Source organism: Trachurus japonicus, chromosome 4 (assembly GCF_045865225.1).
Source record: "Trachurus japonicus isolate A0001 chromosome 4, Traja_1.0".
Classification (NCBI taxonomy): domain Eukaryota; kingdom Metazoa; phylum Chordata; class Actinopteri; order Carangiformes; family Carangidae; genus Trachurus; species Trachurus japonicus.
In genome coordinates, this window is record NC_140910.1 from 9,303,518 (window position 1) to 9,331,295 (window position 27,778).

At 41.9% G+C, this 27,778-nt stretch overlaps 1 protein-coding gene across 2 annotated transcripts in view; it reads left to right on the forward strand.

Annotated features, from left to right (window-relative positions):
• Nucleotides 1–970: 970 nt before the first annotated feature.
• The window catches only part of nlgn1 (neuroligin 1), a 328,368-nt gene continuing 301,560 nt past the window's right edge, over nt 971–27,778 (forward strand). The window contains exon 1 of one of the 2 annotated variants that reach the window (XM_085773817.1): nt 971–1,493. The gene's annotated coding sequence lies outside the window, so the exon portion shown is untranslated. The remainder of the gene's footprint in view (nt 1,494–27,778) is intronic. The other variant, XM_085773819.1, reaches the window with a different exon arrangement.

Genomic DNA, 27,778 nt, shown 5'->3' on the forward strand with positions numbered 1-27,778 from the left:
CATGAGTGGCAAAAAGTTATTCAGAGTGAAATGATTGGTGAAATGAGAGTTTAGCATCTAAAGTCAAGTATAAAACGTCTTCCAAATAGTGTTATCAGCCTTGTGTGAACTAAAAAAAAAAACAGACTTGTCTTCATTTAGTTCTGAAGAGCTGTGCAACATGCAGTACTTCTTATCAACAAGAGAAAGGTTTTGCGATGCCAGGTCAGTTGGGTTGTTCTGCTTCAAGGGTAGAGACAGCCGTGTATGGTCAGCACAGAAAATTATTGCAGACTAAATTTGAGGCATACAGCATACACTGAATAAAACCATGGGCACATTATGGCTGAGATTTGCAGACCTTTGGCAAAGAAAAAAGAAGAAATGGGACCATTGTTACAGTAATGAAAATAATCATTATTTGCAAGCTGTGTATGTTTGTGTGTATTACTAAATGTTTTACTTTGATAAAGTGTTAACATTATTGTCCTTTTCTTCTTTTTCCTCTTCTCGTTGGTCTAAACACAGATATTCTTCTAGCCTATAGCTTCCATACTTAGGGGAATTACAAACATTAATATCCATAATGCGCTAATAATATAATCTTATTTTTTTAAAAGTACATTTTCATTCGTTTCATACTCTTCATAATTTAGTTTTGCCAAGTGGTCCATTTTTTCCCTACAGCTGTTGGCCTATATATTACTCAGATCTCTCTCCCTATATTATTTATTTTTAACAAGACCAATATAATTTATCATGCATGGCCCATCATTTCTCCCCTGAAAGCGCGCGCACACACAGACACGGGTAAGTCTCACATTCCCATGTATCTTTAAGAGCGGCCTCCGGTGGGGGCGGGGTGGGGATGAACTCATGTGGCTGTGGAGTTCCCTCCAAGGCCGCTAGGCGCGTCTCTGCTCCATGAAAGCTGCCGAAAGAGACTTGGGGCTGGAGGAGAGGAGAGGGGAGGAGGAGGAGGGGGAGGGGGAGGAGAAGAGGAGAGAGCAGAGAGAGAGAGAGAGAGAGGACGGTGTTTTATCAGCCAAGTGCAGCCTGAATCGTGAGGAGCGGACGATGGGGGCAAAAATCCCACTCTTGTGTCTTTTTCTCCAACATTACCGTCATTAACATGTAGACCGGTGCGTGTGAGAATACCTGGAGATGCTGGCTCTCTTCTGTCAAGGAGAATATCATTCTTATTATACTTGTGAATAAAAAAAAGATTTTGGATTAATAGCGGACTTGTTTTTGGACTAAAAGGGGTTCCTTAATTTGTTTCTGCGCGTGTGTAATTGTTGGACCGCATTTCCCCTGAGTTTCTTCCCTTTGGAGTGAAAAGTGCGCCAGTCTTATTTCCCAGGTTTATTTCCAGCGCTCGAGCGTCGAGATTTTTTGGGGGCTATGTGGCTTTTGGATGGAATGCACCTTATCCTAACGGGACGTAACGCACAGAGGAATATTATCTGAGGTGGCCAAAACAGAAAAGAACGGACGGGATCCTTTCCTTTACGGTAAATACACATTCAGACTTTAATTCTGCAAGCTCCGTCAGGCTTTAACACTTTACCGGTAAAGAAAAAAAACCAAGCAACTGCGATGCAGGGAGCTGATGCTCTTAGTTCATGATTTACTCGGCAGAATTATCCAGCTGAGGTGGTAATGGTGGAGGACAAGTTCAAGTGGATGTAGAGATGATGAATGCATTTTCCCCCCTTGTCCATGACGTTATTTGTGTTTAATGGAAGGGGTTAGTGGTGAGAGGGACTGTGCATGCAGAGGCTGTTGGAAACGTCCCCGCACACAGCAGTGAGCAGCATCTCCTCTGCCTCTGTCCGCCACTTTGGGCTGTCTCACTTCATGGACGCACAGAGCTGCACTCTCACCCAGCAAGCTGCGCAAAAAGAAGAAGGGGGAAAAAAAAAAAAAAAAAAAAAAGCTACTCCTGTCGGAAATGAGCTTTTGGTTGAAATGGCTGAGTGGTGAAATTGTCCGAAGAGATACTGATCTGCTGCGAAATCTTAACAAATCAACAAATAGCCGCCAGTCCGCGTCCTTTACCACCTGTGTGTGCGCGCGCCTGTAAATCTATCTGTAACTGTCAGCCCGTCATGATGCTCTATCAGCGAGAGAAACATCGATTTCATTCATGGTTAATCCACATTAACAGTCTGAATGAGGAGATTTTGGATTCTGACGCTGGGATTACGTTTATTAAAATACTCGGTGCCGCTTTCTTCCTGTTAATCAAATGAACGAAAACCTCCTCTCAGGCTTATTGCTGGGGGTCAGGATGGGGGGGGGGATAAGTGTGTGTGTGTGTGTGTGTGTGTGTCTGTGTATGTGTATGTGTATGTGTGTGTGTATGTGTGTGTGTGCGCGCGCGCGCGCGAATGTGCACCCGCCAATGGTGAATAGAGTCCCTCTATCCTCTCTCCCGATCCAGGAGCAGCAGGAGGAGGAGGAGAGGGGGGGTTGCGCCCGTCGGCCGCTGCGGGGGCACCATCACCATATAAAACTAGATGAATGCGGTATTTGTGCGTGTGTGGTTGTGTGTGTGTGTCTGTGTGTGTGTGTGTGGTTGTGCTGGCGCCACACGCGTGCTTCAAGGACTCGCCACCCCAAAAAACTGAAGTAGGAAAAGTGTATATGGAAGCTGCGATGTGACCCTGGCAGTTGGTCTTAAATGACTTTACCCCATCACCCCTCACACCCAGAGGGACAGTCAGGGCCAGGCTTCAGTGGGATGACTTAGAGGGAGATGAGTTCCAGGGATGCAAGCCATGGCTTCAACTACTATGTGAGCATTAAAAGAATTGCTGTGCAGATGAGCCTAATCAAGCCTGAGTGATCGTGCATACTTTTTTTCTGTTCTGTCAGACAGCACAGCAGCTCCAAATGTTAATGGGATTTTATGTGTTCAGATATAGGCTATTTATAGTCAGGGGTGATACCAGGGTGATTCTGTGTCGACTGGACTACATGTGACCCCCCCCCTCCCTTCTCCAACCCACCACCGCCTCTCAGCTTAAAAGTGCAGCACCTTATGGCTCCACTTGAATGTACCTCAGCTTCTTCGCTGCATGAGAAAACAAACTGCAAACATGGACTAACATGTTTCCTTTAAAAACAAATCCGCCTGATCCTGCATGTTCAGTGTCTGTGGCACATGTGGCATCTGTGTAGTAGGTTATGAGAAGCACAGTCATATGCAACGTCTCACATGAATAACTTAGCGGCAACTAAAGAGGATTTCATCTGAGAGCTGGAATGTTTAATTCATCTCGTAAACACACACTGATAGAGGTCGAGAGGCACAAGATCGTGTAGAGTAAGAACTCAATTGCAGGCATCAGACACAATCTGCCTGTGACCTTTAATGAAATTCCTTGTTCCCCCCTTCCTCTGTTTCTTGCCATCACAAGGTGGGAGGGGGAGTCCCAGGGGTTCTGATCTACATTGCTTAGCCCTCAAGGAAAATAACTACACACCGCTCACCGTTGTCTTCTTCGTCTCTTCTCCCTTTTACGTGTTGCTCTCTTGTTTTACCAACATCCTCCTCCTCTTATCCTCTTCTTGCCTCGTCTTGGACTTCTGTGCAAAGAGAGGAGGCTATTTTCTAAATGTCTGTTTTTCTTGGAGATGTGCTTCTTGTGAAACTGGCCTTTGAAACTGCAGATATGGATTGAGTTTTAGTGCAGTGGTGCATTTTGTCCATTGCACATTGGTTGTATACAATATCAGTGAGTGAGGCCATTGAATTCATAAGTCGTCCTCCAAGCTCAACAAAGCTTTTACTTTTTGTGTTATAAGCAGCAATAATCACATTGCCAACTTATACTCGGGATGGGACGCAAGACAGAATTTAACAGCATGTCATCAATTTTCAGTCACTTAGAGGACTTTATTTATCAAAGGATGTCCCAAAAGTGTGTCCCATTTCATAGGCTGTCTTATTCCAAGGACATGGCCTGTGAAGGTGCAGCCTTCAGAGGACTGTGGGACAGTTTGCACCCGCAAGCAATAAGCTCTATTCTAACGGTGCATTAAGATGCTCGGCAACTTTATCATCAAGAGTTTGCCCTTGATTGGCATACATGTAATTATGTCAGCCACACAGCACTTTCTGCTTTAGCTGTGATGTGTCTTTCATAAGAAGGGACTCCTTGTAAAACACAAGCCAATGTAATGGCAAATACATTCAGTGCATGGAGTGCATGTCATTACATTTCTTCAGGACTATGTGAATTACAGTATGTCTTTCACATGGGCCATGTGGTGTTTACAGGCTTAATAAATGAGGAGAACCGCATATTGAGAAAGTGACCTTCATGTAACACATTTTCAAGGTCTGCTCAAAGGCTGTATACAAAGCTTTTATCCTTAAAAGTGTATTTCCCAACTGTATTTGGGAGGAGGCCATGTTAACACTCAGGTTTATTCAGTCTTTTAATGTGGACTTGGAAGCAGCAGAGCACAATACACAGGAGATCCTGTGCTATATTCAGTGTGTAATGTTATATCAACACTTAAGGGATTTAGAATTGACTAAATAAAGTAGTATTTGGTTAAAAGAGTGAGCGGTGAATGTATCTTGCTGGTTACTTTAATGACATTTTGGGGAGCTGAATTTAATATTGTCCACTTCACAATGTCCGACTTGTACAGCAACACCGATGATGAGGTGACTGCAAAGTTCACCAATAACCTTGCATCACATTTGAGCAACCATTTTGTCAAACAATGACTGATACTTTCCAGAAAATGTAGGCGCCAGTTGCGTACTGAAATGTCTTATAGTCTATGTCCAGGAGGAAAGGGGTACAAATGTTACCAAATGTTACATTATAGTGTTTTCATTATTGTGGATGCTTGGGAGTGCCTGGGGGTAATTTCTTCTTCCTGATCCCAACAAAATATGCGTGGTTGTCTGAACTTCTCTTAACCATAGAATAGTTAGATCAAGACTTATTCATCTTTCATTTCATTTTTGATAACAGTCATATGGATCATTCGGAAAGACTGTGACACCTTGTTAGAAAGCATATAGTGTGTGTCTGCAGATTAGTGTAGCAATAGAGTAAAAAAGTAATGATTCGAAGTTGCCGGTTTTATCCCTGACATTTGTTTTAAAGTAAAGCAAAGATGGCGTGGTTTTGAAGCAGTGGTGTAGAAACACTGCTGAATAATAACAAATACATTGTATTAAATATTCATCTTTCCTCACTGAGACAGCAGAAAATAAATTAAGTATTGACAGGGATACAGAGAGGGTACAAGTGGTTTCACCCAGATAATCTCTGGACATTATTTAAGAAGAGAGTAGACCTACTTCAGGCTTCCACAGTATTTCCTCTCACATGTTGAAATTGTGTTTTTGCTGCTTGCTTCTACTCTCGTAGCATGAGAACATCCACTGGATGGATTTGAGAATTTGGAAACAAAAGACAGTTGTAGCTCAGAATTTCTGAGAAAAGAGAGGAATCATAAAAAAATAATATGACAAAAATGTAGAGTCGGATTTCAGCATTTTGTATTTTGTCTGTTGCTTAGTTCCTGTGTTAGTTACATAGAGTTAACTTTGATTACCACAATAATATTGGTCTTACAGACTGTAAATGGTTATGTCTGCTTAACATCCATTTCCATGGTATTATGGAGACGCTGTGATTCAGTAGCCTTGTGAAATATTAACATTGCAAAGTCTCAGTGGTGTGTTCACAGTTGACCTGTTTGGTGCAGTATGTGGTGATGGTGGAGGTGTGTTTAATGGGGCTGCTGCTCAACCAGGCTTATTAGTTTGAAATGTCCAATAAATGTGTGTCTTTATATAATTGTCTCAGTGAGGTAAGTCATTATAAAGTCACACTATTTGGTCACTATTTTATGATTTGTTGTTTCGTTGGGCCAAAAATAAATCTGTTATACCGGGAACATGGCGTGAGCGTGGTGGCTGAGGTCGCTGAACTGCTGTGGAGAATCAAGCGTGTGTTCACGGCTGCGTCTCCGCTGCAGTGCTGCTGCTGTCACCTCTGCTGTGTCTCTACACTCAGATGGCAAATTAGCCTAAGAATCTAGGATTTATCTTCATTATTAATTAATTTCTGATTTATTTTTATCAGGACATGTCAAGTCTGTCTCTACAACCAGCTGCTACAATGGTTAAAAATGTATTCATAGCCTATATATTATTTTTCATGTCTGTGACACATTCAGCCTAGACATAGGCAACTATATAGTGGAAGGTGTCAGTTTTATGTAATCTTGCTGCCTTGATGCAGTTATGGCATCTTTTCATTTTGGTTGCGCACATGAAAAATAGGTGAGAGACTGAAACTCTGGACCACGCACCACAGCTGCGATGTCTGTCCAGTGTGTCTGCTCTAATCCATTAATGTTTGCGCCGCATTGAAAGTCAACACGTTCCACAGCCACACACGCCATAGAGTCTGTAGATCTCACATCGTCTTTTGAATCTATCGATCTGTATATCTTGATTCATCATCTTAGCTGTTAGGGTAGAGTGTCTTGTGGGCCTACTCAGCCTGGGAAACACTGCAAGACAATCAATCAGTCAATCAGTCATCCTTGAGAAGGCGCTGAAGTAACCGATATTTTTTGTTTCTTTTTGAATTTGATCAAAATGCAAATTCATTTCACCTTCAGGAGAAAATAGCTCCCAGCACACTAGCCTCCAAACCTAAGTGGGAAATTATGTTTTTACAATTCCAATGAAGTGACCCTTCAAACAATATGACAGGTGTGCCTCCTCAGTGGATCCAATACATATGTGGCTCATCCATCCATGCAAATCACAGCCTCATCCTGTGTTTATTACACTTTAAAAAAAGCTTCTGTTGGCACTTGAATGCTTTGCACTGTAGGGAGCTCATAAACAATAGTAACCAAAGCAGAAACAATCCCCGAAGAAACAAGCCACATGCTCTAATAGTCAGGCTAATGTTGTGCTTCAACACCTTTGGCAGCACCTGGGTTTTAGTAGGTGCACATTACTTCTTCGGCCATGCTGTTTCTTTTAATTATCAGAGATTTTTAATTACATGAAATGAGAATAAAATAAACATCTTGCACATTTGTAATTAAGAATCCAAACAGAGATTTTGTAAAGGAAACAAGTCGTGTCAAAATGTATGCAAAATATTGGAAGTCGTTAGAGGTGATCTAATGAATGGACATTGAAGCAGAACATAACAGGGGAGACACTACTCCACCAACAGCCGTATCCGAATAACCAATTGAGAGATGGACAGCAGGGAGGAATCTGTTCCGGCTCAAATGAAGTAGACCACATGGTGCACTGATGTCTGCTTGTTACCAGTGATGACAGATAGGGCTGATAAGAAACACAGCAAGCAGCAGAACAAGATATTCCTATTTCTGTTCTACTTCAGCGTGGGAACCCTGTTTATGAGCTGGTGACACTTGTTGAAGCTCCTGGCAACTGCAGACTTGTCATCTGCTCCATGTATGGCCACTTCTGTGCTTACTGATGCGGGTGTGTAACCCTTGGTTAGCCTTATCTGCATGCTGTTATACACAAGGCACAGGGAAGTGAGGAGGAGGTGACAGTATGTGGAGCAGAATGTCCTCTGTAAGTTTGTGATGGGCATTGCAGGGTGCAATTTTTTGTATTCTCTGGCAGTGACAGCCTCAGAAAATGACTGCTACCAGTAGATTATTTTATCAGCTGAAGGTTCACTGCAGAGATTTAGTGTCACAATGCATTGACACTCTTTCTTAGACACTGTTTTCTTTCGAAACACTAGTCCAAATTGCAGGATTTTGTAAATGCTTGAAATGATATCAAGATGAATTATACAGAAATGTATCAAATGATTTATTGGACATCTGGATTAGCTGCATTTTATCTAATGATGCATCTACAAAAAATGATTAGCATCTTGAGCATATTTTCCAGTTACACTTAGTATAATTATCATAATAATGTAAATCCTTTGTTGCAATACTCAGAGAAATATTGTAACTAGGTTGAAACTCAGGAGTGACTGTGTTTCAGTGCCATATTGTCTCTGATCATAATATATGTATAGGCTACTGGCCACATTTTCCACTCATTTCTGCATCCTCTGTCTCCATAGTTGAAATTATGCTAAACATAAGGATGGGCTGCTGTCAAAGTTGATAATGATAATGATATTATTTGACTGTTTGCAAGATTGTGTGCAGGGTGACAAATTATCTCTGAATGGGAGTCAGTCAGTCCATGTGACTACATGTTTACTCCTCTGGCCTTGTTTATTAAAAGCCAGTGTGCACCCATGTCATGCTGTAACCACTACAGCACTGACAACATCAGAGCTGCGCAACAGCACAACATTCATTAGCCTGCTCTTCAAACTCGCTGCGTGTGTCTGCTTCGAAAATGGCTGCTGACAGAAAGGTCTGTATAGAGCGGTGGGAATCTCTCTTCCTTGCTTAGTTTGCTGAGTGAACACAACACAATGAGCTGAGAAGGGCCAGCAATGCTGCTGTATTTGCATGAATTGCATTAGGTGATGCATAAAATAGCCCAAAGTGTTGTGCCTTTCACACAAAACCATCAGCCCACACTAAAAATTACAGTCGGGTGGGAAACCATGAGAAAAACAAAATACATGCCATAAAGACACAATACAGGGAAAAATAATGGAATTGACTGTGGGAATCCAACTTTAAAGATCCTCAAGTAAGAATGACCATACTGTAAATATGATCCAAACACACGTCCATTGTTTAGTATTAGAATAATGAATCTGATTATGATGATGGTGAGAGCCATGACGTACTCCTGATTTTCTTTGCAAAATGGTTTAATCTTGCATTAATTCATGATAAAAAGTCATCTGTATTGTCTGGTCATGATGGCACTACAGTATTTGTTAAAAGGACTTAGACACTGAAACACAAACAAGCAGTTGCTATTTGTGGTTACTGACTGGCTTAGTGAAGCTCAGCTGAGGAATGGTTTGTGTGAGATGGCTGAACAGAGCAGCCCTCTACTTTAGTCTTCTTCTGCCTCACTGTGCTCAGCCACTTTTCTTTTCTTTTTTGATGGAGCTGAGTTTTCTGTGAAGGTTTTTCAGTTCTCCCAGAAATTACCTTCACATTAATAAGTTTTTCAAACCATGAATTCCAGAAAATCAAGTGCCACATGAATAGATATTGGTAGATGTTCAAAATGTGAATTTTCTTGATCACTTGATCTGCAGGCTATTTTCTTTTTAGTAGAGAACTGATATTTCCCTTAATAAAGAGATTAATTAAATAAATTCTTAAAATAAACAAATAGTAAACTTAAAATAACTTGTTTTGTCTGAGCGATCCAGACTGATCCATTGCATCTGCTTTAGCAAAACAGAAATTCCCCAAAATATATAATTGAACATGGTGTCATGTTTCTCACAAATGTCCAGTGAGTTCTGTTGTTCATGTTCCAGTTGTCATCCACCTAAAGCAGTATGCTGTAACGGATCATTAAAACTGTCAGTCAGCACATACAAGTGTATGATGAATCATACAATGTGTTAGCATGTGTGTGTGTGTGGTTTGTAGAGAACATGATTACCTGTGTAGGGGCAATTATGTCTGGGGCTGGAGAACTGTGGTCACAACAGTCCACCGACAGGTCAGCTGGTCTGATCGAGCATTAATAAAACAGACTGATATTGCAGACTGACCTCATGAACTACTCTCCGCAACCACTTATTAATAGGGAGGCTGTCATTTGCCCTCAAAACGGCCTCAGTTCTTTGGCGTGGTGTGGAGTGGTTATCTGAGCCATTCTCCTCCAGCTTCTCACATTAATGAGAAGTTTATGTCTACAGAACTGCTGCTCTGAATAGTTTTTGTTGGTTTGCACCATTCTGAGTAAAAACCCCAGAGACTGTCACGTGTGAAAATCCCAGTTGCAGAAATATTCAAACCAGCCCATCTGGCACCAACAATCATGCTGCCATCAAACTCACTGAGATCACGTTTTGTCCCCATTCTGAGGTTTGATGTCAACATTAACTGAAGCTTTTGACCTACATTGGCATTTCACTGCTGCCACCTGATTGGCTAATGGGATAAATGGTGCACAGGTGTTCCTAATAAAGTGCTTGGGGGAGTGTATAATTTAGTTGTGTGTTGATTAGGTTATTGCCTCCAAACCCCTCCTCCACTGTCCTTGTTATTAAGTTATGACAGCAGTAGGATGCCAGGCTGAGATGGCTGACTACATGACAGACATGTATGTAACCACAGGCTGTGGTTACATGAACCGCTTTTTTCTTTTTTTTTCCCCCTTCCAAATGTCACTATGATCGACAATTCCCACAGAAGTCTTTTCATGGATGCTCAATGATGCTCTAGAGTGAGCAGTTTCTCACGGTGAGAACCCTCAGGGGCGGAGGACACTTCTGAAACTAACTCAAGATTCTTACCGAGTTCCCCTTTGTGCATTTTCATTTCAATCAATAATGCATATAATATAGCCAATTAGCCTTGTTGCCTAATATGCATGGGAATGATGATGTTGTTTTTCCTCTTCTGTCTCTCGAGTCCATCCCCAGAGGTGTCGCTTTTAATGGCTTCAAATCCTTTCACACGTTTGTGTCAGCTGAAAGCTCACCTGGGGATGGAGCTGGAAAGATAGACTGTGCCGGCAGGCTGATAGGGCTGTTAAGGTTGCAAGGCCAGAGAGTGACTGTGTGTGTGTATTTACATGGTCAAGGCGTTTGACTGTGTATGTATGTGTTGATGTGTCCATGTGCAGGCAAGCATTGCAAGGACTAGGGGTTCTTGGAAAACAACAGTGCAAGTGGAGCAGCATTAATAGACTGTTCTGCTTCTGTAAGACAAAGCTGTCAAGGTTTCCTCTCACTATATCTTTTACTGTATGAAAGAAACATTGCTTTCAGTATAATCTTTGGTGGAGATCTTTCCTAAGTTCGATAGTTGACAGTGTAGAGAGAAGGGCAGAGATCAGATGTCCCTGTGCAGGGAATGGAAACATGGACATTGTGGCTACGTGGTTTATGCCCGAAATCGTTCAGCTAATGGATGCCCCCTTAAATGTATTTTCCTCCTTTACTTGCCTTCTAGATTTATAATTCAGGACATTCAAGTTTTCAGTTTGTTTGAAGCTTCAACTTAATTGTTGCTTCAACATGTCAAAGACTTGTTAATTGGAACAAAAACAAAGCAGTGGTTTTCATGCTGCATTACTAAGTGTAGCTTGACTTTGATGCTCTCTGAAAGTATACTGTATACCTCCACCAGGTCTGCACAGTCCTTTAATGCTTTTATTTAATCATGCTCATTTTTGTGCTCCTTAAAATGTGAATGATTTTCGGGATTCTTGGTCTGAGGTAAATTTTGCCTGTACACTGTGTGTGTGTACTGTTAGATCAGAATATACAAGACCATTTAAGAATATGATAAAAAAAAACAAAAAAAAAAAAACATAAAAAAAATTACATTTATTACACTGACACAAAATTTTATAAATGTTTTTATTCAAACTCAACTATCCTCTTTGTATTCATGACATCTGTTTTTTTTTCTTTTATTTCCTATACAAGATATATTATATAAAATATACAAGATATAAAACTGTTCTTGTCAAGACCATGTTGTCAAGATAGTCACCTAACTGTCAAAAAGAAAGCCTTGGTGAGGGCTGTCTGAAACGTAGTTCCATCTGGCAACAAATGAACTATACACATTTTGGTTAATATTTCTATGAAATGTCCCCTCAAAAGTTTCGACTGTTGTGATTTCAATTCCCCAGCAGATGGTGACATTAAAATACCTCAAAATTGATATTGATAGGCTATAAAGTATATCCGTTGTAATATAAATATACAGTAGATATATGCTCTAATCATTCAGCCAACAATTTTTACATTTTTACATATTAGCTTCTTCTTGTTTTATATTCTCCCTGTCTTGCTTACTCCTGACTCACTATGTCCTCTGATTGTCCTCACTTCACTTGCACAAAACATGCTGGAGCAGCTTGTAGGCTACCCACCGATTGGTTACATCTTGGTTATGATTGTACTTGTACTTGTACTTTAAGTGACTTGTGCCACGTGATGTGGGCTGCATCACATCTGCACTCATCATGCAATTCGGCCCAGTGCCCTCACCCAACTTCGTATGCACTACACGTTTCCTGCATTTAGAGAAAGGTATCACTGCCTTCATGATGTAATACTCACATCCTTATTGTATTATCAGTGTGTACTTCCTATTTGGGCTTAGATTATCCTGAATTTACTGCAATCAGTCTATCATTCAGACTTAACACCATAAAGATAAAGCTTGCATTAAACAAAAAGTCATGGGGAAAAGAAACAAACAAAAAAACAGTTGCTGCAATAATCCAACTATAGCTCTTAGAATCTTAGGGTGTATTCACACCTGCAGTGTTAGTGCGCACTAAATCTGGTGCGCACTAAATTTGGTCCAGTTTGGGTCAGTGTGAAAGCACATCGCACTCTAATGCGCACCAAAACTAGTGCGGCCTGAGGAGGTGGTCTCGGTTCGGCTCCAGCCGAACTCTGGTGCGCACTAGTTTAGGTGTGAAAGCAACCGCACTCTGGTGCGAGCCAACTGCCAGGCGAACTCAACACGTTTGAGCTAAAAGGGCTCCCGTAGTCGCTGACAACGGGTTAACGCAGCGGGGAGACCGCCTGGTGCTCCGGTGCTGCGGAGTTCTGTCCCCACAAACGAAGCAGCAGCAGCCGGTCGCTGCGTGTCCGCTGAGTCCGCTGCTCAGACACCGACAGGTCGGCGGCTCCGTCCCTTGTGTCCGCGGAGCAGCTGGTTACCGTGGTTACCGAGCAGCAGAGGTCCGCCCGTGTTTAACGTTTAACTCTTTGACTGCCAAAGACGAGTTATCTCGTCTTAGCGAATCCAAGCGTAGTCTGCCAAAGACGAGATAACTCGTCTTAGCGTTTTTTTAATGGCAACGCCATGTTGAATGTCTTGCCCTACTCCTCTGTGAAGATCAGACTTGTATCATCAAAATTAAGTGCAGAAAAACACATTTGGATTGAGAGATATAAAAACTATAGCGTGTTTTTCCCCCCTCACGGAGCGGAGCGGGTGTCTGACTGCAGCGCCGCCGCTCCGTGACACTCTGGCCGCCGGTGAGAGCTTCGGGGGCGGCGGCGGGGCTCATGGCGGCTCGGCAGCTCGTCGAAGCTCCGTGCAGCTCCGTGATACAAAGCACAAACGTTAGTAACAACAACCCCGTTGATCGCTCGTCGTTAGTCATCAAGAGCGTTTGGAAAGTCGCCAGATTTTGCGAGAAATCACTCAGATAGCAGCTTGAAAATCCCCGATCTAGTGTGGATGAGGAACGGACGGCGCCGGCGAACGTGACGAGGAGAGCTAAAGGTGGTGGGAGTGTCTGTTGTGAGCGTACATGGACTGTCTGTGGCTGTGAGTTCAGGGGGCACGTCAGCCAGAGCTGCTGTGTGTGTGTGTGTAGATGTGTGTGTTAGACAGAGAGAGTGAGTGAGACCGCTGCCTGCTGACCAGAGGAAGCTGGATCTGATCTAAAGCGCCGTGTTTCGGCTACAAAAACCTGTCGAACTGATCCGCGCGCGCGCACACACACACACACACACACACACACACGCACGCACACACACACGCACACGTATGCACACGCACACGTCACGTACGCACACACACTAAAAAAAAGGAAAGAAAAAGTTGTAACTCAAAGAAAAGAAAGAAAAGAGGCTGCAGTAGTGTGTGTCAGTAGCTAAATATTTTGTCTATTGTCATCAAAAGTCATTTGTCAGTGTTGATTTAGTTGTTGTTTACAAGAGAACAACTGTACAGATGTTGAGGCATCACTAAAGCAAAATATAAAGGAGCCAATTGTACTGGTACACCTGAAAATGACAGCCGACACAAAAACCTCTTTCTCAAGATTTTGGTGCCAAAATGGCATTTTTGGGCTAAACTAACCTATATTCAACCGCCAATTTCACAAGACTGGAACAAGATAGAAACAGTTTTTTTTGCTGGAAACTAGAGACCCTCATCTTTCCTTTGATGGGTTGAATGCGTATGTAGTAACAGTACATAATATATGGTGGGTCTACGGAAATCAGTCAAAAAGCTGGAAAATGCCTGGCAAGCTGGAGGAAGCTGCTGTGAGAATGGCTGGCAGTCAAAGAGTTAACCGGGAACTAACAGGACCGAGCTGGGTGAACGCAACCGGAAACCAGCCAGAAGTACCAAACAGAGTTATACATGCAAACAATATAGAAATAAATGACCAGAGCTACTAACAACCGGCCCTACTTGAGTCTCCATCATGAAAGTTTTATCAATCAGCGGTTCCAGATTCCAACCGGTAGTCATGGAGACGTGACGTTCTCCAAGTTTGGTCCCGAGTGACAAAAAGCAGGTGTGAAAGCAACCGCACTAACTGAAAAATGAAACAATGTATCATTTTAACATTTAGTGCGCACCAGGGTGCGCACTAAACAGGTGTGAATACACCCTTAAAGCCCTCTGTGGAACCCCAGGGAGGTTTGTCCTCTTATGTGGACCTTAAAGTAACTAGCTAATGATGTCTCTGACTCAAACGTAAACTCTCACTGGGTAAAATTCAGGTGGGAAAGACAAGTCGAGCGATTTAGACAGCAAAGGAATTGGATACATATAGGTGAGTTAAAACATAAGAGATCAGAACAAGATGAGATGACACCTTGTGCCCAGGTTCCTTGACATTTAACGTGTATAATTGAGTGTATTTTTAGGTGTGATTGTGCTGGCATTTCAATGTGTGTGTGTGTGTGTGTGTCTGTGTGTGAGCCTTCTGGAGGCAGCTCAGTACTCACCTGTTCATTTGTCCTGAAGGAATCCATCTCAAGCTGTGCAAAGAGTGGCAAAGAAAGCCAGTTTCATGCCAACCCACCAGTTTCCCATTGACCCCCCTGGCAGCCAGGCACAAAATGTCTGCCAGGTGAACCAAAGAGAAAAAAGGAAAGCTCGGCTCTTCCACCACCCACATGGATAACACCGGTCGCTTTCCACTTTATCCATGCTACGGTACTCACGGCACCAGCCTGCTTAGTATGGACGCCCACTGACTGACTGTGACTGAGAGAAAATATCCACACATCGATTCTGCTCAGTTGAGATGATGGAACTGAATATAGTGCAGGCAGATTGGTGCTTAATGTACTCATCCTTCGTGTGAGGTTATAAGGCTGCTTCTGCTGATGTAACGACCACAAGGTGTTCCTACGGTGGGTTTGTTTGTGTGCCTGTGTGCGTGCTGGATAGATGTCCAGTAGAGTGCTTTACTTAAAGCCAGTTATATAACCTTCTATTGATGATTATGATGTATCGTCTTGATTGCTATACTTTGACTTTTACTAAAGCAGACAGAGCATGTGCAAACGTACTGCGAGGCCTGCAGGGAAAGGGATGGAAAGAGGAAAAAGGTAAAGAGAAGATGAGGAGCAGAGCAGAGCAGGGGCTGAGGGTGGGAGGGTGACACATCCTCTCAGTACTCATATACCTTACTGCTCCCTAGCCTAGCATGTGTGTGTCTGCGTGTGTGCTTACGTGAGCTATGTGTGTGAAGTGCTGCAGGCTCTGTGCTGGGGTTTAACTCTGTTCAAAGTAGCCGAGGATGCACAGTACACTGATCTAGACTGACAGGCTAGAACACAGACTACACTCCCCGGTCAACAGCCTGAACAATAGTGAGCCAGCCTTCACCACTAGCAGGGACCAACAGTCAGCAAACGCTCTGGAAAACAGACAGAATACATTGTACCAAAAAAAACAACATACAAAATATATAACATCAATGTGTACCAAAACCTGTTTCCTGTATCCTCAGTTACTTTTGGTCATCTTTTCATGAAAATAGCTGGTATGTCTGTAATAGCTGATGGGTAGAAAATGGGAAACACCGATCCAACCTTCTGTAAATGTTCCTATGTGGGGTTTTGTGGTGCTAATAATTTCATGATAATCCTGCCCTGCGTCTGTGATACAAGAATCAGAATTCACATGATTCACATGGCCATAAGAGGTCTTTGTCAGGTAAACTTAAACCATGCTCACTTTAAGTCTTTCTTGTTAAGACATTCTCTAGAGCAGCACATTGTGCCAACAGGGCAGGAAAACGGCGTGCACTGCTTGACCAGTTAAACTAAAAATAGACATCAATTAGAACGATATTGAAGTGGAAGCACTTTACATCACTTTACATCTGATCTCAGAAGAGTGTTCAGTCCCATAAAGGATTTCAATAGAAACCCTTTTCAATAAGGTCTAAAGCCAAGTCTTTACCAAGAAATAAATCGAAATAAATAGGCTTTGTTTTGTTGTTCAAACACAGGGATACAAATAAAGTGTGCTATCATGGAAAGTGACCTTGAGAAATACATATTGTTTATCAATTTGAGGATGCAATGGAAGATTTACATACTGTAGGCTACAATTATAGTCTATTTGTTTACATGGCTGTATGTGACTGCTGTTACTGTGTTAGTCCTTGGGCCAAGACCCAAAATTTCACTTATCGGTATCACCTGGGAGGGCAAATTCTAGTTGTGATTTTTTTATTCCTATACACCCCTAGATTAAGTTTTGATATGATAGACCTTGCTGACTGGCAGCTTTATAGTATTTGTCACCTCTTAAAGTAATAGACTCTTGCTGTTCAAAAATGAAAAAAGTGCCTTCCCTGGAAATCATCTTAGTATTTTTTTCTCAGGGCTTGAGGCAGTGGATAATCTAAGGTTCTTCCTTCAAGTTTCTTGGTCTGTTGCCTCACTGTACGAAGCTCAAGTTGCTCAGGCTCTCCCTCCAAGCCCAGATATTCTGCTGTACCAGGAAACAACATTGTGCACTCCGATCCATCATCTAAGATGACGTAGCAGGTATCAAAGGTTTTGTCCTTGTTAGAGAGTCTCACTTTAACAACGTTGGGCCTTTCACAAACGAAATCTGGTGTTTGTCTCACGCGCTCTCTGTTTTACCACTCCCTTGCTTGGGCTCGTATCGATCTGCCTAGACTGGACAAAAACAGACGCGCGGACACCATGAAAATGAAACACTATGTTCCCTGTGGCAACTGGCCAAGGTAGTCCAGGTCAGTCCCACGTGTCAATCACAGGCTACAGAGGTTCAGCAAAAGGCTCACAGAACAACCATGTGGTGTGTACATTAAAACACTGGATCCAGATATCAGTTCAGTCCTTTATTTTGGTAACTGAACAATGATGAGCGCAGATCAACAAAATGTGAACAAAAGGTGGTGGATGTGAAACCCTGTCAATTAAGTATTTTTTTCTCAGGGCTTGAGGCAGTGGATAATCTAAGGTTCTTCCTTCAATTTTCTTGGTCTATTGCCTCACTGTACGAAGCTCAAGTTGCTCAGGCTCTCCCTCCAAGCCCAGATATTCTGCTAGGTAACAACATTGCGCACTCCGATCGAACAAAATGCAAAAAAAAAAAAAAGCTGCTCCTATGAAAAGGCTATTCATACTCAAGTGATACCGGTATCTGGTCTGGCCCAAGGACTATGTGCTGCAGAACTGCTGCCTGTGGCTGAGTGATGCCTATACTCAGTTTCTCTATAGTCATAGTAAGTGCAGTGGCTGAAGAATGTGAATGGCCATATGTTTGTGAGGATGTACTGTATACTCACAAACACATGGCCTCCTTCACTCTCATATACGTAGATAAGAGAGTGACACTGACATTTCACTTAAACGCATAAAGTCAAAGTAATTCACTAGCTGTCTTCTTATGCCACTCCTGCAGTTTGACCTGAAGCTGTTGAGTTTATCCCAGACAAATTGATTCCCATTCTGCTAGATTACTAATTATTTGTTGTGCATGAATATTCCTCGAATTTCCACTCCTGTCCAAGTATTTCACTTCCTGTACTGTATCGCTTGTTGCCCTCCTTTCTCCTGGATGTTCTGAAAATGGCAACTATCTTCAGTGCGTTTCAACAACTGCTAGGCCCATTTACTCAAAGCATTTATATGTAATTTTTAATGATTGTTATGATTTTTTTTATGTGTCTTAAAAAGAAAATTTGCTGAGATATTTACAAATTGTAGTTGAACCTAAGGAATGATGTCCTTATGGGATCATTCAGCTCCTTGTGATTTTTTGTCATTTCCAATGACAATATTCTTTCCGTTCCAACGGCCCGCCCACGGGCCCCCGGGGGGGTTTTAAACAGGGAGGTGTCATAGAGGATGTCACCAGTCACTTGAAATAGTCATGCCACATATCGTTGGAAAGCTAAAACTCTTGTGATTAAAGATATGCCGACCATTCCTAAATATAATCATCACAGCAACACTCGAATCAGACTATAAACATGCTAACAAAGTTCGTAAAAAGCCGATATAACTCACAATTTGTGTCAGGGCAGGCTCAGGATCACAGGGTTTCCCCACAAACTGGATGTCGTTACATTCAGAAAAGTCCAGTAAATCCAATCCAGTGAAGTATTTAGTCCAAAACACACGGTTGTACCGGTAGATAGCCTCATCCCGCTGCTGCATCTTATGAAATTACGCATTGTATATCCAGTAAATCCGTTTATTTCTCCTCATAAGTCCGGCGTTTACATGAAAACAATGTTTATTTCACTTCACAAAATGGCGCTGCACTCTGACCTTTCGATTGACAGCTCACTCGACCAATCACAAGCTCCCTGTCCCCGGCTGCCGCCTGCAATAGCGAATGAGTGGCTGTGTCTCATGAGGAACATCCCCTCCGACAGCGCTGAATGACTTCAGCCAATAGGAACCGATCCCGATGGCAACTGATGCATTGAATAGCCAATGAAATTCCGAAAAAAACGATGTGCTGCATTCACGGTCCCTGGGAAAAGGCAGCACTGCCATTTTCATGCGTAACAATGCAAATGCTGCACTTTGGCGCATGTATTGTTTCTCAATGGCAACTTTAGGAAAACGCCTAGATATACACTTAGAAAAACATGTGTAAAATACTAATTTTTAGCAGGATTGTTATCAAATTTGAACTGGGGCCAGGTAAGGCTTCATGCTGTGGTCCCATTGTGTTTTCCAGCTAAAATTCTCAGCTACACTCATCTTCAGGCATCTGATTGCAAAAAAAAAAATTCAGGCGAGAATAAAAACATTCTAATTCAGTGTGTTCCAACTTAGATTACTCAATGATAATAGCACTTATAGTGATTATTTCAGTTTGGGGAAAAACTTCAGAGTGTTACCTTTCAAAAGAGACCAAGCCCATCCATATTCTCCAAACAGTTCAAGAACAGCATTCAATTTACTTAGGGTACGCCTTGGATAGGCGAATATTACAGAATTTATAGGAGCGAAAAGGGGTTACAGAAAACAATGTGCTCTTCATGTTCTTAAAAAAACACTTGCAATTGATGTCCACCTCTCTTATGAACTGTAACCCTTGACCTGAACCACTTTGTTGAAAGCAATGTTGTTGTCTGCTAACAGTTGTTAATCCTTACAAAAAGAACTGCAAATAACTGAACTGTCCATGAGCCGACAACAACATGCACACTGAGGAGATTGTAGCTGGATTATTGATGCCTGCTAAACTTCCCTTTATTGACTTTATGGAGGTAATTGTGCAACTGTGATGTGAAACTATTTATAGTGGACTTTGTCAGAAGAGTTCATCCCTCCTCTCCCATTTCCCCGGCTGATTTCCCTCCATCTCCCTCTCTTTCTATCTCACACTCTTACACACACACACACACACACACACACACACTCACACACATCCATGTTTTACTACATTTATAGGGACCTATCATTGACATTATGCATTGTTACATCAACACAAGAAGAATGCACAACCTTTACCGTGGCAACAACTCTTAATTGCACATCAGCCATTGTAAACTGGTATCTCGTGAGGTTAAGCACCACAACGTCATCCCACCCACCCACACACACATCATATTCCCGGGATGACTGGCTCTCTCAGACCAGTGAGAGGTTGAAGCTGGACAGACCTGCAAGCTAAGCACATCACTCAAATAGTCATAAGCACCTCTTCAATAAATCCCCTCCACGAGCCGAGCTGTGTGTGTGCATGCGTATCACAGACAGAGGTGAGATGAGATGCTTAAAATAGGACAGACAAAGGGATGGAGGGGTGGCTAAAATGCTGTGATGTTGTGAGGATTTATCACACAATGGCGGTGAGTGGAGAGATGGATGGATGGATGATGGGAAATAGAAGGAGGATATGGATGAGACTGACTAAAGCGCAGGCTGATAGAGTGTTTAGCTGGGTGACTGACTAAGCCATAAGTCTTCCGTGAGCCCCTATGCTCTCTCTCTCTCTCTTTATCTGTTCTACCCCTCTCTCTGCCTCTCTTTAAAATAACACTATGTTCTGTGTGGTGACAAGCCAGGATGAAATGATTGGCCCTCAGTTTTCTCCCGACTGCCCTCTCAGATAATCACTACACCTTCTGGCTGCCTTCATATGCTGACTCTACTTTATTAAAGCCAGTCTCTCAATACATTATGCTACTGTGGTTAAGTGTCACTGCTTCGACTGGGGCTGGAAAACTATCAGTGTAGTTCCTTAACTTTTCAAACCCTATATACACTGGCCTCAGATAGTATGCAGACCCTCTCCCTTTCTCCTGACTTTATGTCATAGTAAATGAAAAGGAAAACATAAAAAAACCCCCAAAAAAACATGAAGGTATCTAGACTGTTCAAATAACAGAGCTGTGTGTTCATGGCAGCACAGTAGCCTCAGTAAATGTGAAATGGATGAAGGATTGCAGCCACAAGGACTTGGTAACCAGTTACCAAAAAAAGGGCCTTGGTCAGGGAGGTAAAAAAGAACCCACTGGTTATTGTGAGAGGCATTCCTATTATTAGCTATTCCTATAGTCCTGTGCAGAGAAAGGAGAACCTGTTAAAAGGACAAACATCTCAGCAGCACTCCATCTGGTCTTTAGAAGCCACTTAAAGCATGAGTAAAAAGATGTTTCTAGCCTGATGAGACACAAGACTACATGGATTAAGGGAAGGTTGACTGCAGTCAAGTACAGAGCTCTTTGCTCCCTGAATACATATGACCTGAGAGTGGATCGTTTGTTTCAACAATGACCTGAAGCTTTAAAAAAAAAAAAAAAAGAAGTGCTCAAGCGTGAAACTCTCTGTTCATGAGTGGCTCAGCCAAAGACCTGAAGATGGCAGTTCACAGACACATCGATCCAATCTGTTTTGTTTAAATTTTTTTTTTTTTTGTCATATCTGAGAAAACATTTTTTAACGGATTACTGGATGCGGATTGATTACAGTTTTGGCCATTCAAAATGAAATCCTCAAGCGCAAAGGCTTAGATGGAATATTGTGTTATTTTTTTTAATGAAAATTATTGATTGCATGGTAAAATAATCTCTACAAACACAAATAAACATGTATTACATACAGTATCTTTCTCTGTGTGTGTGTGTGTGTGTGTTATTGCATTTTTTCTTTTTCTTTTTTAATTTTTTGCATTTTGAGAGATTTAGCATCATTTCATATGAGGTGGTTAGCACTGTCTCCTATGTTCCCTGGCTGAAGGCCTACCTTCAAGCCAGTTGCATGTTCTTGTTGGGTCTGATCTGATTTTACTACACAGTCCAAAGACAAGCAGGTTAAGTGAACTGGTTACTCCAAATAGCCCATAGTTTGAAATGTGTGTGTGTGTGTGTGTGTGTGTGTGTGTGTGTGTGTGTGTGTGTGTGTGTGTGTGTGTGTGTGTGTGTGTGTGTGTGTGTGAATGTTTGGTTGTCTCTACACGTCAGCCCTGTTTGTCCTGTGTCCGGTGACCCATCATCCAATGTCAGCTGGGATTGGCCTCAGGCCTCCCACAACACTTGAGGATAAACTAATGGATAGATGGGAGGATGAATTAGTCTCGATCATTGCACTGTGCATCTTTAATCCAGTCCCAATCCTCCCACACGTGCACAATATTTTCGAGGTGGGCAAAATTGCACACATACCCATGCGCATCTGCAGCCACCCAATACACACATCATACAGAGACGTCACTTTAATAGCTGTCATTGAGCGTCAGTGAAATGACAGCAGAGTGCCTCCAGGCTGCTGTGGCTGATCTGAGCTCATTAGAACAGCGACTCAGACTGAGGGGATTCAGCTGGGATTTGTTACGCTGCAACAGCACTCCTGCCCCAGCCAGGAGGTGAAATTGGGAGAGATGAAGTAGAGGATGAGGAGCAGAGAAGTATAAGGTATGAGGTAAGAGAGATGAGGTTAGGGGAGGAGAGCAGGAGGAAATTGGTAACAGAGGAGTGAAATTGAGGAAAAAGAGAGGTGTGAAGGTGGTGGAGGTTAGGGAGGAGAGTGAGGAGAAAAATGGAGAGATGCAAAAAAGGAATAAAAGACAATGATAAAGGTAGATGCAGAGGAAAGAAAAAAAGAATTGGAAACAGATAACGAAGTTATGGAGGGTTGCATATAGGGGTAGAGCGGTAAACCTATGGAGAACGTGTAGGCTGGATGATCTGATTAAAAGTGTAAAAAGAGAGGAGAGGTAGGAGTGGAGGGGAGAGCCAGAACTGAGGGAGTGCAAAAAGATAAGATGTTGATCCTTGCAGCAACAGACATGAGTTTCAAAGTAACTGCACAATATAGATAAAAAGAGAAGGGATGTGAGTTTATAAGTTTGTGCAATTCACAGAACCTTTTCATGTTGAGTAGAAATAAAGGATAAGAACATGCACATGGACAGGAGATGATGAGAGCAGCAGAAAAAGATGAAAAGGTGAACAATGATTTGGATTAATAGCAGTTTGTGTTTGCATTTTATAGAGGAAAGGAATATGAGTAACATCACCAGGTCAGACATTCAGAAATCAAGTGTGGGGAAGAAGCAGAAAGAGAGGAGGAAGAAAAAAAAAGTGCAAAGTGAGTGAGTGGGGATAGGAAGAAGAGGGCAGGGAGGAAATGGAATGAAGACGCAAAGTGAAGATTGAAGAGGGATTTTCCAGTTGGTTACCCAGTCCTGACCACGTGTGAAATTTGCTCTGAACACCCGGTGGCGTTCAATCACCAGTCAAGTGAAGCAACAAGGAAATTAACGCCAAAGTACAGAGGGAGAATGATAGAAAAAAAATAGGAAAAGGCAGAATGAGAAAACATACACATACATTTTACTGCAGTATTCTTCATGCATGCTGTCTGCCCTTAAATCATTTGGATTGAAAACAGAGTGCAGTGATTATGTAACAAGTCATACGCCACAGTCATCAAGACAAATATCGAACCATACATTCAGGAAAACAAAATGACCAATAAGGTCAGTAGCCTTTTCCAATTCTTCATGTTTGAATTAACTTTTAAATATGACAAGGATTTGTAATATGTCGTCCTGTATTTCCAAGAATTTCTGCGAGAGAACAACTGGTGACATGTGATGTGTTTTCATAATACAACATAATACAATTCTTTTAATTATATAATGGTGGGTGCCCATCTGTATTTCATGATCTTTTTCTTCATCTTCTTCTTCTTGGGCAACCGATGAATTTATCCTACTATAAATGTCTTCATGTTGAGGTAATACTTCAAGTGTTCCAGCAGTAGGCACACCAGACTTTTTGTTGTCATGGTAACAATGATGAATAGAAGTTAATGTAGTGGGATGCAACCTATAGGCATTGTACCCACCTGTCTGGGTGCAGACTTTCTAAAAACTGAAGAATTGTTTTAAGAACTCTGCAAGTTTGTTGTTGTGTTGGAGGTTGCAAATGTCAGTCCTTTTGTTTTCCTCTAGACATCAGTGTCATCTGAAGTTGTAGCAGTTAGTAAAACTGCCTGTATAGCTGCATTGATTACACTTGCTTCCATTTGTGTGTTTGTTTCTTATTTCTGAGCTGTAGCTCGCAAAGATGGCATCCCCATTCTTACTACTGCAAGACTTTGATTGGTCCATTGTTTGTCCACCCACAGCTGTCAATACAATGGTGGGCAGTGATCTAGTGGGTTTTCAGACAACAGCTATGAGATTAAAAAGTATGTTGACACTGCTGGGATGAGCTTGAGATAGATATGCATGCATTTAAAAGCTCATCATTATAATTTTTTTATCACGTGCTACAAAATCGTTGCTGTTAATTCTGCTGTTTGCGTGAATGCATTTGTGTGTGTGTGTTCCTGAACTGAGTAATGATCTTTGGTTTAAAAACTTGCAAACTGTGGCTCTGAATATCTATTGAAATGATGAAGTCTTTTGTTTCTCTCCATTTCTTGACTCCGCATTCGACAGTAATTTCCCTGTTGCTCCACAGTCATGCGAGACAGAAATAAACAGAGGAGGGCAGTGAGACGAGACCAGAGAGTAAAAAAAATAAATAAATGAAAAATGATGAAATCAAGAGAAATAACCAAGATAGACAAACAAATAAATTGCAAATTGGAGATTAAATGAAATCATGTGGTCAGGATCATGTTTCAGCTGGGACACACAGATTCAGAGATGTAGTTACTTCCATGACATGTAGATGCACATGTTTATAGCATTTATAGCAGCATGATTATAGTCATCAAATAGAGCATTGCCAATGGAGATAACAAAATGTGGACCTTCCCAAATCAATATAAACACAATACGATAAAAATGCACTTTGGCCGATACCATGTACTTTTCAAAATAAAAGTACAAAAAACTTAAAATAATAATAACTTAATAAAAAAGAAAAAAAAAACATACTGGCATACAATCTGTCAACAACAAACAAACAAACAAAAAAAGTGGGGACTGAACTGTGAGAAAGAGAAAAGATGTTGGCGGATGGAAACAAAAAGTTAGATGTAGATGAATATAGACAAAGGGATGAGAGAGACAGAAATAGATGGACACAGAGAGATACTGACAGTCTCGGGCGTTGGGTTTGATCTGATGACAGGCAGAGAGGGAACGACAAGAGCTATTGGCAGCGGCACACACACAACACGATGTGAGAGCAGCGTCTCTGTTGACAGCTACCAACTGAAGCTGCTCTCCCTCCTCTGATAGATCATGCACTTTAGATGAAATAACAATCCTGTAACTTGCAGTTACATGTTGCCACGAGAGGAGCATGATTACCTATTATCGCTAATAAATCAGATATGTTGTCCTTTTTCCACCATAACATGTCTAACATACTGTAGATAGTCGGGTGTTTGCTTAGTTGATGTTACTCAGCTGCTTGGAAATAATGGTCTCCATGTTGCCCTCAGCAGTCTGAAAAAAAAGAAAGAAAGAAAAAAACAAAAAATAAAAACCTCTTGCTTGAGTTGCTTCTGAATGTGTTTGTGCAGATGATTGCACAGCAGCTCTTTACTACTTTAGCAGTGTTTCCCATGTTTTCCATATGAATACATCGTCGGCAGATGTTGCTGACGATGCTGCCATGCGTTTGACCCCCATGGGTGAGTGACTGCGGAGACCTCCAGATACAGTGACATCACACACAAACCCCAGCTCTCTTACCACACACAATCAGTTCTGCCTTAACACACACATAGGCCTATAGCTGAAGTGCACCATCACAAATCTCAGAGTTTTTTTTGTAATATTTGCTGTTACATTATTTGCATTAACCCTCTAGGCGCCAAAGTCGCATTATTGCGACAGGCAGCATGCTTGGATAAAACAGCCCATATCTTTAAATCTACTGCCCTATATTGTTACTGCTTGGTACCACTAGATGGCGAACACGTTCAGCTTCAATCCTGACGTCATTTGTGGGTGTGTTTTTCTACAAAATATCTGAGGAAAAAAAGTTTGATTGGCGCACAGGCGCTCTGCTTTTTCTCGCGGAGCTCACGCAGCTCACGCAGCTCGGAGCGACCAGGAAGTGAACTTCAGGTCTTGAGAAACACCGTGCGCCCCCCCACACACACACACACACACACACACACATACACACACACACACACTCGTCAACCCCCCTCCGCCTCCCTCCCTCCGTTTCATGCCGCTGCTCGTCCGCGGTACTACCGCGACACGGCTCGGCGGGGCTGGGAGGGAGGGAGGCGGAGGGGGGGGACTGTAAATGTGCTCCAATCACACCCCTGTTCCTTTACTTTGAGGATTAGATGTCAATATAACTGGAAGTCACTAATCCAATGGGGCTCACCCGGTGACGTCACAATATGCAAATTAGATGAGTACATTTACTCCTATCACAAACTTTAGGTCATTATGAATATTTTTTCTCATTTACACCATAGATTTATCCCTGACCATTTAAAAGCTACAGCCTTGTGAAATCCTGAAATCCAAACTTAATATTTTCCTAAATAAACTCTGGCGCCTAGAGGGTTAAAGCAGAAGTAATTGGAATATTTTGTGTTAATATAAGTCTTAAATAGTTATATCTTCCGACGGCAATCACTTATATAGAGTGTTTGGTCTGAAACACGGGTCTGTCAGTCACTCTGCTCTGCTGTAAGCCGAGGAGAAAACTTTCCTTGTATCCTACAACCTTTATCCAATGAGGAGAGAGAACGGCATAAAGGGGCAGTCCTCTCTGTGTGTGCAGCCAAGGGATGCGCGTGAATGTGGTGACGTAGGGACGAGGGTGGGGACTGCTAACTCCATCTGCTGACAAGAAGTTAGCCAAAACCACCGGATCGCTTACTTCTGCTTTAAGAGCAGTTTACTTACCAGTCAGAGTTCAGCATCACACTTCATTGCTTTGTCTTAAGTGGTTCCAAGATCACATCTTTTCTTCCACTGAAGTTACCGTTCTCAGTTTCAAATAGCGATTCACTGCAGCTGCCCTGAAGATGTAGCACAGCTCAAACTCTGTATCGTAACCTTTTGTTTTACAAACGCAAGGTCTCAGCAAAGGACAGTTAGTTTACAACCACCTGCTCCTGGCAAGAAACTATATTGGCAGCAGAGAAAAGTAACAAACGGCTGCTTTGAATATGTTGAATAGTTTGTTTTTGGTGCTTTTAACCTGAGGATTCTGGCTAAGTGTTGTGACAGCCCAGCCATGCGGGATGCTTCTGGTTGTTGTGGTTAACTGGGTGAGGTTTTGATCAACCACTGCTTGTGACAGTTGGCTCTACACAAGAGAAACATTTCAGAAATGTTTTGCGCAGCTTCACAAGGTTATCCAATATGTCACCTGTGGCTATCAGGTACGGTGGCAGTAGAGAACTGAACAGCTGGGATGCAAAGTGGACATCAGACATCTAGCTTAGGGGAGACAGAACAAAGATATTTAAAACAACCTGAAATTAATTAATTATATCAAAATGAGAAAGCAAATATACAGTTTTTGGTCATAAAATGGTAAGTTGATGGTTTGATATGTGCATGGTGGTATGAATCTCTTCTGGATGAAAGAAACAGCTAGCTAAAGACAGATGAACTTTTTAAGCTGTCACTCTAGTCACCTAACCAATGGCAGGCAACAAGGTAGAAACAAGAAGAACTACAGCAGTTGATTCTGGAGGTCATACTGTAATCTACATAAATGTCCACACATGTAAAAACATGAATAAATAAATTTAGTGGAAATTTGATGGAAATATATAAACCATCAGCTGTATGAGTTTCTAGTAAATTAGCTCATCATCAGACCTCAGTCAAAATCAATCTTTACAAAATCATATTTTTAATGTTTAGCCCTTTGAAGATCCCACATGAATCACTAACTGAAAATAATCCATGACACTTTTCACCTTATCCTTGAACCAAACTATCAGTGAACATTTTTGACAAATGATGATCTAAA